This window comes from Scyliorhinus torazame, chromosome 15, assembly GCF_047496885.1.
Source record: "Scyliorhinus torazame isolate Kashiwa2021f chromosome 15, sScyTor2.1, whole genome shotgun sequence".
Taxonomy (NCBI): Eukaryota; Metazoa; Chordata; class Chondrichthyes; order Carcharhiniformes; family Scyliorhinidae; genus Scyliorhinus; species Scyliorhinus torazame.
Genome location: NC_092721.1, coordinates 152,537,281 through 152,545,694, shown reverse-complemented (window position 1 = coordinate 152,545,694; position 8,414 = coordinate 152,537,281). Strand labels below are relative to the sequence as shown.

General features: G+C 46.1%; 1 non-coding gene across 1 annotated transcript; it reads left to right on the top strand.

Annotated features, from left to right (window-relative positions):
- Positions 1–8,277: 8,277 nt before the first annotated feature.
- LOC140392220 (small nucleolar RNA SNORA57) lies at positions 8,278–8,414 on the top strand. Its single transcript, XR_011935281.1, has one exon. It is a non-coding gene; the product is annotated as a small nucleolar RNA SNORA57 (small nucleolar RNA).

Here is an 8,414-nt window from a genome sequence, read left to right as displayed (position 1 = left end):
TGCTCTCACTTGTTGGAGATTGCCTGGCAATTGTGAAAGTGACATGGCACTTATCAGCCAAGTTTGAATGTTTACCAGTCTTTAAATCGATTGCTTCATTGTTGCCCTATTGTGTATTTTCTTTTCATGTACTAAATTATCTGTTTGAGCTGCACGTGGAAAAATACTTTTCACTGTACCTCAGTACATGTGACAATAAACAAATCCAACAAATCCAATATAAGAGAAATTGTGAGCGGCATTGAATACTGTCCAGTTATGATGGAGAAAAGATTATTGATGAAGCAGCTAAAGATGGTTGATGCGAGGTTGCTGTAAAGTGCTCTTGCAGTGGTGTCTTGGGGCTGAGATGATTGCCTCAAGCAATTAAAACGATTTTCCATTACTTTATGTCAGATATGATTCCAACCACTGGAGAGTATCACCCCCTAATCGCCACTGACTTGAATTTTACCAGGGCTCTTTGGTGAAATTCTGCCTTGACATCAATTCAGGAACTCTGAAATTTAGCTCTTGTGTCCATGTTTCAACATTGTTTTTAATGAGATCTGGAGCCAAGTCATTCTGGCAGCATCTAATTTGAGCATTGATGAGCAACTTATTGATGAGTAAGCTTGTGGTCATTCAAAAGTCTGCTTCCCATGTCCTAACGTGGTCAATTCATGTTCACCTATCACCTCTGTGCTAGCTGACCCACATTGCCTCCCAGTTAAGCAGAAAATTGATTTTAAAATTCTCATCCTTGTATTTTAATCTGACTTTGACTTTGCCCCTACCTATCTCTTTAACAATCTCCAGCCTTACAACCCTCTGCACAATATCTGCACTCCTTCAATTCCTTAAGCATCCCTGATTTATAACCTTTGGCTGTCAAGACCTTAAGCTCTGGAATTCCCTCCCTAAACCTCTCTGCCTCTTCTCCTCTCTTTTGACCTTTAAGCCACTCTAAAACCTACCTCTTTGTCCAACCTTTCAGTCATTTACCCTTATATCTCCTAATCGTGTCACATTTTGTTTAATAAAGCGCCAGGGAAGCACCTTGGGGCATTTTATTACTTTCAGGTGCTGCATGTTTGTTGTTTGGCTTAATAACACTGTTGATGACAGCTTCCATCATTTAGCTGATGATTGGTAGAACACTAATAGGATGATAATTGGCAAGGTTGGATTTGTCCTGCTTTTTGTAAACAAAGCAGAAGTATCCAATTTACCATAGTATCATGTATATGCAAGTGTTGTAGCTGTAGCAGTGAAAGCTTATATCAGAGTGTGGCTAGTTCTGGAGCACAGGTCTTCGTCACTACAGCTGAAGTGTTGTTGGTACCTGATGTGTTAGGCAGGTAGGTTCGATGTGGACTGCACTCGATGCAGGGAAGCTAGAAACAGACGTCTAACACTGGAGAAGATCCAACACATTTATTCAACGATAGAACTGATATACATATTCAGCTGTGGGTTGACACTATACTGAACTGACTGGAGACCTTGTAGTAGCCTGACCAGACTTACTAGCTACCGCATGGTGTTTGCACTAGCTAGCTCGTGGACTCTGACTGTCTCAGTGGCTGGGTCCCAAAGAGCAGGAAACCTAGTGCCCTCTGGCTTTATAGTGGTAGTGTCCTGTCTGGTGATTGGCTGCACTGTGTTGTGTGCTTACTGGTCATCCTGTGTGTCAATCACTGCCTGTCTGCATCTTATTATATACATGCGTGGATATTATGACATCCCCCTTTTTTTTTAGATAAATAAATACTAAGGTGTGCGTGCGTATATATATATATATGCCTGACTATATACAAAAGGTGTCTAAATGAACGTATATACATAGGAAGGTGTCGATGGTGCAGATACATGGCAAACAAAACAATATTTATAGAGGTTAAATCGATGAAGTCACAAAATGTACAAAGGTTCAGTCTATAGATTCAGTCTTTGTGGTGGGCAACGAATTCTTGTCGATCGCCGCAGAGGTGGATCAGGAGCCGCCTACACATGGATAGGTGGCATCGCTGCCATCGCAGTGGTCGCATGGGCTGGCAGGATTGCTGGTAGATCGGTGGTCTCGTGGCAGGATACATCCGGAGGAAGCATCGTAGGCGGCAGGGCACGTCGGTCACGTAGCAGGCGTGGAACTCTTCGCAGTGCCCGTCTGTTGCGCCGTAGCAGGGAGCCATCAGCCATGCGAACAAGGAACGATTTTGGGGCCACTTGTTTGATCACAACAGCTGTGGCTGACCAGCCGCCCTCAGGCAACTGGACACGAACATGATCAGTTGGGGCCAGCTCGGGTAGATCCATGGCATGAGCATCGTATGTGGCTTTCTGTTGGGCCCGTGACTGCTGCATTTTCTGTAAGACCGTGAGGTGGTCAAGGTCTGGAACATGGATGGCTGGAACTGTGGTCCTCAGCGTGCAATTCATGAGCATCTGCGCTGGAGACAACCCAGTGGACAGCGGGGTTGCCCTGTATGCCAGCATCGCCAGGGTGACGTCGGAGCCTGAGTCTGCACCTTTGCACAGCAACCGCTTTACAATATGGACCCCTTTCTCGGCCTTCCCATTTGACTGCGGGTAGTGGGGACTGGAGGTTATGTGACGGAAGTTGTAGGACTGTGCAAGATCAGACCATTCCTGGCTGTAAAAACAAGGACCGTTGTCGCTCATTACCGTGAGCGGAATCCCATGCCTGGCGAACGTTTCTTTGCAGGCTTTGATATCCGCCTTCGACGTGAGGTCGGATAGTTTCACCATTTCTGGGTAACTGGAGAAGTAGTCGACCAGGGGTACGTAGTCACGCCCCTTGGTGTGGAAAAGGTCTCCACCTACTTTGGACCGCGGAGAGGTCACGATCTCGTGCTGCTGCAATGTTTCTTTGGGTTGAGCTGGTTGAAACTTCTGACAGGTAGGGCAGTTGAGGACTTTGTCGGCAATGTCCTGGCTGATGCCCGGCCAATAGGCCACCTCCCAAGCTCTGTGTCGGCATTTCTCGGCCCCAAGGTGACCCTCATGGAGTTGGCCCAGCAACATAGCCCGCATGCTCTGAGGAATTACGATCCGGTTGAGTTTCAGAAGGATTCCCTCCACCACCGTCAGGTCGTCTTTTACGTTATAGAACTGGGGACATTGTCCCTTCTGCCAGCCATTGGTAAGGTGCTGCATCACACGCTGCAGCAGAGGATCCTTGGCTGTCTCCTCACGAATTTGGACCACCCGTTCATCAGAGGCCGGAAGGTTGGTGGCATACAACTGCACTTGCGCTTCTATGTGGCAGATGAAGTCACTTTGTTCACACGGTGTGGTAATGGACCTGGACAGGGCATCTGCAACGATCAGCTCTTTGCCTGGCGTGTAGACAAGTTCGAAGTCGTAGCAGCGTAGCTTAAGAAGGATTCGCTGTAACCGAGGTGTCATGTCATTTAAATCCTTCTGGATTATGTGGACTAGAGGCCTGTGGTCTGTTTCTACCATGAATTTTGACAGGCCGTAAACGTAGTCGTGAAACTTGACTATCCCTGTCAGGAGGCCCAGACACTCCTTCTCAATCTGAGCGTACCGTTGCTCAGTGGCCATCATGGCCCTGGAGGCATATGCCACTGGAGCTCAGGACGAGGAGTCATCTCGCTGAAGGAGCACCGCCCCAATGCCGTCCTGGCTTGCATAAGTCGATATATTGGTTTCCTTGATTGGGTCGAAGAACGCTAGAACCGGGGCTGTGGTGAGCTTTGCTTCCAGCTCACGCCATTCCTCTTCATGCATGGGCAGCCACTGGATTTCCGTCGACTTCTTGACGAGATGGCGGAGGGCCGTGGTGTGGGATGCCATATTGGGAATGAATTTCCCGAGGAAGTTGACCATCCCGAGGAAGCGGAGGACCGCCTTCTTGTCCTCCAGGGTCTTCATGGCGTTGATCGTCGATACCTTGTCGGGATCTGGCCGCACACCCTGCTGCGAGATGTGGTCACCCAGGAACTTAATATCCAATTGACCAAATGAGCACTTGGCCCTGTTGAGCTGGAGACCATGTTCATGAATTCTCTGGAATACTTTCTTGAGGCAAGCGATGTGTTCCTGGGGTGTTGTGGATCAGATAATTACGTCGTCAACATATACTTGCACCCCGTCGATGCCCTCCATCATCTGCTCCATGATGCGATGAAACACTTCGGAGGCAGATGTGATCCCAAAAGGCATCCGGTTGTAGCAGTAGCGACCAAACGGGGTGTTGAACGTGCACAGCTTGCGACTGGACGCGTCCAGCTGTATTTGCCAAAAACCCTTGGAGGCGTCCAGCTTAGTAAAGAATCTGGCATGAGCCATCTCACTGATCAACTCTTCACGTTTTGGTATCGGGTAATGCTCCCGCATGATGTTGCGGTTTAGATCCTTAGGGTCAATGCAAATGCGAAGCTCCCCTGACGGCTTCTTAACGCAGACCATGGAGCTGACCCAGTCTGTTGGCTCTGTGACCTTCGATATGATGCCCTGGTCTTGGAGGTCCTGTAATTGCTTCTTCAGCCGATCCTTGAGGGGCGCCGGCATCCGGCATGGTGCATGAATTACAGTGGTGGCGTTCGGCTTGAGCAGGATTTTATATTGGTATGGGAGCGTGCCCATTCCATCGAATACGCTGTGGTACTGCGTGATAATGTCATCTATGTCGGCTTGCATGTTTCCATCAGGCGAGGTCGCCGCCGGTGATGATGACATGGTGTGGACTCGCTGAACCAGGTTCAGGAGCTTGCAGGCTCGAGCACCGAGCAGGGATGCTCTGTCAGGCCCGATGATTTCAAACCGCAGTGTTGCCTCGATCGCCTTGTTGGATACCCCTAGTTGACAGGAGCCACTGGCAGCTATGCCATTGCCATTGTAGTCAAGGATCTGGCAGGCCGGTGGAAGGATGCTTGGTCTGGCGCGGATCATGTTGAGGTCAGATTTTGAGATAAGGTTCGCTAATGCGCCGGTGTCCAGTTTAAATCGGATGTGAGCCTTGTTAACTGTGAGGACAGCACACCACTCGTCATCGGGATCCACACTGAGGATCGAGAGGCGTTTCGCCGTTGTGGTGGAAGGCAGTGCATGTGTAGTTATGACCACCGCGTGGTCCCCTGCGGTGGAGAGAAATAGGGCGATCTTCCTGGCATCCGATGCTGATTCGAGGTCAGAGGGCTCGATGTACAAGAGGAACTTTTGCTTGAAGATTTTCCAATTGGTGCCGAGGTTGTCGGAGGTGCGGAGCTGCGGAGGAGGCTGGATGTTTTCCATTTCACCGGATGGCTGCTTGCTGGTCAATGCTGATTCACTCGAGGTAGGTCCATCAAGATCAGTGTCACTCTGGTTCCATGATGTGTTAGGCAGGTAGGTTCGATGTGGACTGCACTCGATGCAGGGAAGCTAGAAACAGACTTCTAACACTGGAGAAGATCCAACACTGTTTTATTCAACGATAGAACTGATATACATATTCAGCTGTGGGCTGACACTATACTGAACTGATTGGAGACCTTGTAGTAGCCTAACCAGACTTACTAGCTACTGCATGGTGTTTGCACTTGCTAGCTCGTGGACTCTGACTGTCTCAGTGGCTGGGTCCCCAGAGAGCAGGAAACCTAGTGCCCTCTGGCTTTATAGTGGTGGTGTCCTGTCTGGTGATTGGCTGCACAGTGTTGTGTGCTTACTGGTCATCCTGTGTGTCAATCGCTGCTTGTCTGCATCTCATTATATACATGAGTGGATGTTATGACAGTACCCTTAGCCGTTTTTGTGTCCGGTACACTTACTACACTTGCTCCACGTTCTGACAATTTCACAATTCAGTTGTTGCTTGGGGTACAAAGTTTCACCTTACTTAATTTTATTTGTAACTTCTTTGAATTTTTATTATTTCAATCTGTATGGATTTTGAACCTTTCATTGCAAATAATTTATCCTTATTCGATTCATTAATTCTCTTCATAATCTTGAAAACAGCAGGTGAATTACCTTGTATTGTCCTCTTTCCCGAAAATCCACAATCACATTTCCTTATAAACTTAAATCCTTGATAACCAGAACAATCTTTGTTTACCTGACTCGGTGCTCTGTCAAAGATGATAATTTCCTTCCTATACTGGAGTGACAAATAACATGACCATTAGACTTTCTGAGGTTCACTGGGATGAAAAAAGATAACACTCATTTCCTAAAAAGCAGAGTAAGATCAGCCCTTAGAGGATTCAGAAGGAATTACCAATTCAATGTGAAAGGAGGAAGAAGAGCAAAGATAAAGCTTCCTGGTTCAAAATAAACATTAAAATCCTGTGCTATTGTTTTAAGAAGGAGGCTAGAAGGTTTAATGTAACTATTGCTGATCCCATTATGTATGACTTTTCAAGAAAGGGGCCCAATTCTGGAAGATCTTTCCCTGCTGAAGATACAGGAAGTGGATTTGTTTTCTTTCACTTCTTGTCCATTATGTGTGTCCAGTGATATCTTGTGTTTTATTTCTTTGTTGAGCAGAGAGAAAAGGCCTGGAGGTGCCCAAACTCTGGATTCTTGTAAAACATGATGAGAGGTATATTAAGGATGTTGCTCATACAATCAATATGGTGATCTGCTCAAAGCCTGCGGAAACACTAATCTGAAGTCACTACAGATGCAGAATCAGCAAGAATGTATTCCCAGATGTATAACATACCTCCCTCTTTACTTCATTAGTGCAACGACAACGGTTAACATTTACACAACAGATTTCCAGATATGATATTTCTATACATATATACAATTCAGTAAAACAGTTTCTGTGATGGATGCCTATTCCTTTTTGGTAGAATTTGGCGTTCTTGAACTCAGAAGTGTCCTTATTCCTTTCTGTAGGTGGTACTTCTTGAGTTCTTATTTCAGTATCTGTCACTTTCGGCATTAAAAGGTCCTCTGAAACAGAATCTGAACTCGTCACTTTCTCTGGGCTCCATTCCAAAGTATAGCTCTCCAGATTTTCTAACAGTAGAACCTCTTGAGAAGTTTCTGCAAACTCACTTTGTGCAGCAAGCAACTGATTAGCATGATGTCGCCAAACTCTTTCATCATCCATCTGTATGGTGTATGATATTGGACTTGCCTTTGCTAGGATCATAGCTGGCACCCATTATCACTGTCAATTCGCTCTAGTGTTCCAAATCATGTGAATATTTTGTCTAGTTTTCAATGGTCTGCTCAGTCATCATTGACTTCATTATCGTGGCTTCTGGACATTTCGAGGGTGCATCCACAATCACTAAGAACATGTGTCTCTCCAGCGGATCAGCATGATCGATGTGTATTCTCTGCCATTGATGAGTCGGTCATTCCCACCAATGTAATGGTTGTAATGGTGGATTGTTCCCTTAGTTTTGCACAAAATTGGCATTGCCCAAATTTTGCTTCAATTTGATCATCTAATCCTGGCCACCAAAAATAACTGCGTGCCAATTTCTTCATCCTTACCACACAGGATGTCCCTCATGCAGTTGGTCAAGGCCTCTACGACATAAGCACGGAGGAAGAATCACACACATTCCCCACAATAGAACTTCATTCTGTACTGTCAATTCAAATCTTTGTGTGATGTAGAGTTTGAGGTCTGAATGTTTCCTGTGAACGTCTGACAGCATTCCTTTTTGGAGCAAATCCATCACCTTCCCCTTCATTGGATCGGTTCTTGGATATCTTTGAACTTGAGATGAAGTCACAGGTACAGTATGCATGAGCGAGAAATGCAAAATATTGTCAAAATGCTCTTATGAGTGATGGTTGACTTATGGGTGATGCTTGACTTGTAATGGCAATCGTGATTAAAGCATCAGCATTTGAATTCTGCTCAGACTGCAATATGGGATATTGTAAGCGTATGCTGACAATATCAATGACCATCTTTGCAATCTCCTAGCTGCCAAAGGAGGTAAACCTTTACATGGCCCAACAATTGTAGCCAAAGGCTGATGATCCATCAAAGGGGTAAAATAACACCCATAAAGGTAATGGTGGAACTTTCTTATATCGGAAATGATGCTCAAAGCTTCTTTTTCTAGCTGAGCATATTTCATTTAATGATAAGAGTGCATGAAGCAAATGTTATCGGTCCTTACTCTCCAGAAGGCATGATGTGGAGATGCTGGCGTTGGACTGGGGTGGGCACAGTAAGAAGTCTTACAACACCAGGTTAAAGTCCAACAGATTTATTTGGTATCACTAGCTTTCAGAGTGCAGCTTCTTGATCAGTGAAGAGGTGGGTTCCACAACCACATATATAGACAAAGTCGCCCTGCAGTTCTTGACATGCCTGCGTCTGTCTGTGGCCTGTGCGTGTTTATAAACGAGGAAGAAAAATCTCAGTGCAAATGTCTTCGGTACCAGCAAGTTGCCATCTTCCGGTCTTATCCTCATTGGCTGGGACACCC